The sequence below is a fragment of the Eublepharis macularius genome, chromosome 4, assembly GCF_028583425.1.
Source record: "Eublepharis macularius isolate TG4126 chromosome 4, MPM_Emac_v1.0, whole genome shotgun sequence".
In the NCBI taxonomy this organism is placed as follows: domain Eukaryota; kingdom Metazoa; phylum Chordata; class Lepidosauria; order Squamata; family Eublepharidae; genus Eublepharis; species Eublepharis macularius.
This window is the reverse complement of record NC_072793.1, coordinates 133,725,230-133,731,229: the sequence shown is the minus strand read 5'-3', so window position 1 is coordinate 133,731,229 and position 6,000 is coordinate 133,725,230.

Here is a 6,000-nt window from a genome sequence, read left to right as displayed (position 1 = left end):
GCGGCGTTCCTTGGGCGTGGGTGAACCTGGGGGGGTGGAGGCTCTTGGCTGCGCTGCACCTGTAGAAGTCCCTGGCTGAGCTTCCCCTGTGGTGTTGGAGCTAGAGGGTGCTGGTGTCTCAGCTGCTGGCTACAAGCTCCGATCAGCCAGCAGCTGTTGCTCCTGATTGCTGGCTTCTGCTGAATCAGGGCTAGGGCTGGCTACACAGGGCTTCTCTTCTCCTGAGGAGTCTTGGCTGGCTACACGAGGCTCCTCTCCTCCAGAGGAGACCTCACTCTCAGACTGGGCCATGACAGGGAGGCACCGAGGACTTTCATTCTCTGATAGGCTGAGTGGCTGGCATCTGATAAGCCAGGAAGACGGGGTCCAGGTGGAAAGCTGCTGCCAGGGGGTGGGGGTTGTGTTTGCGGAGGCAGGGATGGGCTTGGCATGGGGAGGGTCTCTCAGTTCACTCTGGGGGGGCATCTCCCCAGTACTGGGACATGGCTGTCAAGGTCCAGCCCCCGCTCTCACTTTGGAGAGATGCAGTGATGTGTTCCTGTTGCGTGGCAGCATGTCTGAGCATGCTTTTCATTCCCTTCATTTCCAAACGGCCTCCTGGCCTCCCACGTGGTTCCCAATGGGCATTCCTGTCACTCATTGCCGGCCCCGCCTCCCCCCACCTGCTTCTCCGGAACCTGGGGACTACTTAGGGTTGCCGGTCTCCAGGTGGTAGCTGGAGATCTCCCGGAAGTACAACTGCTCTCCAGGCAACAGAGATCAGCTCCCTAATGCCTGGCTCTACTTTTCAGGGGGGGGGGGAGAAACCTTTTTCTTTTGGTGGTGGCAGTGGAAGTGGGTATGTGCAGGCGCACTGAGCTGCGGCTAGCAGCCTGGTCCTCATCAGAAATGGGGGCTGGACGGGCAAGCAGGGGGTGTTCTATCTGGATCTTCACTATCACCTCTGCCCCCCTCCCTGGCAGCGATGCCTGCCCTCTGACGGGGGCCTATTGGCTGCAGCGGTGGCAGCGGTGGCAATTGCAGCCTCCCCATTGGCTGCACCGCCACTGTTCCCTCGGCTGGATGTGAGGGGAGGGGTGTGGCCATTGGCTGGTGTGAGTGGGGTTGTCAGGGGAACGGTGGGTGGGACCTCCCAGGGGCCGCTGCATTTTGCTTTGCCACGCTCGGGCGCTGGCGGGACTATCCTGCAAAAGTCATTAGGGGGCCGTCCAGCGCTGCCCCATTTACACCAGCGCACGCGTGAGGGCGCTGCCTGGGGGGTTAGGATTGCACTGTAAGCCACTGTTGGGCTTGTATGACCAGTCTTATGAGGGCTAAATTACATGTTACAATAGGGGATACAGGCAATGGATCCACCCAACTTTTTCAATAATTTTTCACTTTTTCCTCCTTACCACAGCCCCATCCTACATGACTTTTCACCATGCAAGCCCTATTATTCTTAGAATATTATTTTTGGTGGACAAAGGAGCCCCTTCATTCTTTTTTACCATTTGATAAGCTGGTTGCCTCGAACCTATTATTGCATATCTTTTCCAAATGATTTTAGCAATTGGACTCAGCACCATGTCAGGAGATCCAGCTGCAAGTCCCACTTTGGCCTAAGGCCAAAGGCTAAGGCTAAGGTGGGGGTAGAGAAGCTTTAGCCATTTATCTTAGATATTGCCCCCCTCAAGCTCATATTAAAAAGACAGGAACTAGACCAACAAGATTTTCAAGGCTATAAGCTTTTGAGACTCAAGCTTCCTTTGTCAGATACTAGACTAGACTTGAATCTTAACTGTAAGCCACCTTGCTGCAGCTTGCTTCTGTAAGAGAATTTGTCTCTCTGTGCATGGACAGAATGCTTCTTACTGACCAATGAATATCATCCTCTCTTACCAAAATCTGGATTAGGACTAAAGGTCTGATGAGGCACAAATATGCACTGATCTAGATGTCAACTGTAATTTAGGTGAGGAGGAAGAAATGCCTAATGTACTGTCTGGTTCACTTATGGAACATTTTGACCCAGTTACAGTGATGGATACAGACAGGATCCTGGCATCTGTGAAGACCACTGTTTGTGCACTGGATCCTTGCTCATCTTGGTTACTAATATCATGTAAGCACCATGTAAAAGGGCCCTTGATTCTATCATATATCAGTCTCTAACTCAAGGCACCTTCCCTTGGCTACTCAAAGAAATGATTATCTGCTCGCTACTTTAAACAATTTCCCTAGACAATAATGATGTGGTGAATTATCACCCAGTTTCTAGTTTGCCCTTTCTGGGCAAAGTGCTTGAGAGAGCAGTAGCAGACCTACTACAGGTCTTGGATCGGAGCCCAGTGGCACTGTAAAGACCAACAGGATTTTCAGAGTATGAGCTTTTGAGAGTGAGAGCTCCCTTCTTTAGATAAGAGTAGGAATGGAGAACTCTGAGCCTGTATATCCCATCCAGGAGATGGGAGGAGTTTTATAAGGAAGGGCATCAGGATGCAAAGGTACAACACATACATTGGACCTGAAACTTGCATTCAGATGCTTACTCTGCTATAGCAGCAATGGCAGTCCCAGGAGTAGGGGGAGAAACTATCATTCACTATAAAGAGAAAGAGAATAATAAAGGCATTAGTAGCTCCAGTTTTTATTTACCAGTGGCAGGAAATGACATCTCAAACATGCAGAAATTCATTGAACCTAAGTCACTCTAAATAATAATAATAAAAAGAAGGCACTTCTATTGAGGAATATTTCTATTAAAAGCTGGAAACCATAAAATTTTAATATTCATTTTATAGCTTTTATCCTGAATATCTTGAAGAATGTGACATGAAATACACTGCAATTATGTGAGAGGGAGGAAAAATAGGAAATTGTTTCAGCCTCTGCCAAAAAGATCTTGCTGATATATTGTCTAATAAGATGCAGATTGAGTCTCTCAACTTCTCCCTCCCTCTTTGCTGTTACAATTGTCTCTGACAAACTATCAAAATTATAATTTGCTACTGTTGTCAACAGTCCTTTATACCTCACAAAGACCAGTGTATCAAGACATATGTATTGCTTACTTTTAAAGTCTCGTGAAGAGATTTCTGTTGAGGGTACATATGGGGTACATATCCAATCCTTTTTTTCTGCCTTCCAAAAACTAGAGCAGGTTTATACTCCTTCTATAGAAATGTCAGCACAGAATCCTTGTTTATGGAAATGAATATAATGTATGCCTTCCGATCTTTGGAATTGGTTCAGTGGCAGTGAAAGTCTGAAAAAATAAATAAATAAGACGGGTGGAGGTAGAAACAGAGAAATAACATTAAGTAAGTATGTTTACATTTAGCGGAAGCTCAAAAAATGGAAGAAAACTTGAGTGGCAATTCCTTTAGTTAACAGAAATGCAGTAACATGTCCTAATGGATCCAATTTTCCCATGCCTTTGAACACATTGTGGTTGACGGAAGAGAGGAACCGGAGAGATTCTCCCTCCGCAGTTTAGAGGCTGCTGTCATCAGATTTCTCCCATGCTTTCTCCCTTTAAAGTATGTAGCTTGAAGCAGAAGGGTGGAGAGGATACATTTGAAAAGCTGCTGATTGGGGAGATAAAAACTGCCCATTTTTTTTAGAGCCAGCCTGGATGTGACCGACCGCCCCTGTGTGATTAGACCACTGGCAGGTTGCAATCACTGCCTAAGCAATACAAAACAGCAGATGGTATTTCCATGATTTCATCCCAATCAAGAGCTCCATATGCACTTTTGTACTCACATAGGATTCTTATGACTGCAGGATATTCTGATTAGTAGCAAAGGAAAGCACATTGAACAGTGGAGAGCTGCCCAATGTATTGTGCATCTAGGTTAGATCCAAAAGGTACTTTCTGCTGGCCTAACAGCAGCTTTGTTGGTGTGGGCACTTTTGTCTGCCGATTCAATACTGTTTTCTCCTCTTTTCACTGTAGACCCCAGTTATGCTCTCTCCCTTTAAAAGAAGATTAATAAGATGTTATTTACCTGGCTTCCATGCCATGAAAAGCTTCAGCTGCTAATGGCCTCTATTAAAAGGACAAGACTTTTTTCCTCCATGGCTAGTGGTGGTGGAGGAAAGTGCCATCAAGTCATAGCCAAATTATTGCAACCCCTACCGGGATTTTCAAGTCAAGAGACTAACAGAGGTGGTTTGACATTGCCTCCCTCTGCAAAAGAGCTGTAGTGGAGGGAGTCTCAAAGAGATGCTTCACTAAAGAGATAGGGAGGGACCATAGACTTCACTACTGTGTGCTATCTGTTGCTTTATGTCTTAGCTGTTACTTTAAGTATGATCCTACTGAATAGTTCTATTTTGTTTAATGTCAGTCTTAGAATCGCTTATTCTCTGTTTCAGCATTTATTCAACTCTGTATTCGATTTTTGCTGAGGTTATATCTTTGCAAATTTGTATTTATATACCCTACGGCATTGCTTATTGAAATGTCTTTGATAATGACTAATCCCACATTAGGTAATCTACCTTGCATCTCAGTGAGAAAGGCAGACTATAAATGGCATAAATAAATAAATCTCTGGTCTTCTTTGGAAGTCTCCTATCCAATTACTAACCAAGGCCAACCCTATTTAGTTTCTGAGATCTGACAAGATCAGGCTTGTCTGGGTTATCCAGGACAGGGTCCAAGCCTATTGGTAATGCTAATTGTTACTGGTGTCAGAAGAACAATCATGTATCTTTCGTCAGGGGCCTTGTTGCCATATGATCTATGTATGTACAGTCAATGGGCTTGAGAGAATTTGACTGCAATTGTACACATTCTTACCTGGAAGTAAGCCCATGGGGCACAGTGGATTGTATTGGTCAGTAAACATATATTGCACTGGAATATTATTTTCTTACTCCAGGATGATTTTCTATGGCAAAGATTGAGTGGACCTGAATTAGCAGGTTTGTTTGATGAGTCTATAGCAAAATCAAACTATTACTCAATACCTGTTTAGGAATGAAGTAATGATCCAGACATACCAGTTGAAATACATGAACTACATCAAATGAACACAAATGGTGAGTACTTAAGACCTACTAAAGACATTAGTTTCTTTCATATTCTTGAAATGGGCTATATGGGAAATTATTTTCTAAAAGACAAGAGGCGTATACAGATGATAAAAGGTGAAATGATCAGGATGTGAAAATGCCCTAAGGATTGTCTTGGTTGTCTTCTCATTTATTAAATGTTCTATTCAATAGTTCTAATTCTGAAATCCAACTCTGGGTATCATAAAGTTATAGGCTGTAATGTCAGAGGGGAATGCCACGGAGAATATGATCCTGCCTTGAAGGTTTGCTTGTCACAAGGGAAATACAAAGACTTCAAAAATGTAAAGATGAGAGTGCGCAGGAACAATGACATAGGTGCTTCTCATTTCTCAACTTTGAGTGGTGCATGAAATAAAGGTCACCTCTGAGCACAGCAAAGAAATGAACATCTAGTCAGCAGGGACTGGAAAATGGAAAATACATCATGGTACAGTGGCATTAAAGCTCCCTGCACCAGCCTTTGGGAGAAAAACTTCATTTGCAAGAACTGAATATTTATAAAGCATAGCTTTTAGTCCTATTTACAGATTTTTAACACAGTACCTAAAGAAATATTTTATGAACACTACAAGCATTATTATTCATACTTGTGTTTTCTCTGCTGCTTAGTACAGTACAGCCAGTCTTGTGTGTTCCAAATCCATGACCTTCTCAAAAATCACAAAATTTATTCAGAAGATTAGCTCTGTAACAGCAGGTTCCTAGTAAAAGTATGTATGGTGGTACCTTAGAGACCAATAGCCTGATTCTGTTGTCCATCTAAGATGGCCTCTGCTTGCATTAATGCAATCAGTCAGTGTCCTCTACTTAGACAGCATATTGTACATCAGACCTCCAAATGTTGCAACTGCTCAAATTTGCCAACTTGTCTTTCTTCTTGTGCACTTTTCATAATGAGATGTTTTAGGAAATTTAAAATATAGTGAAAATTAA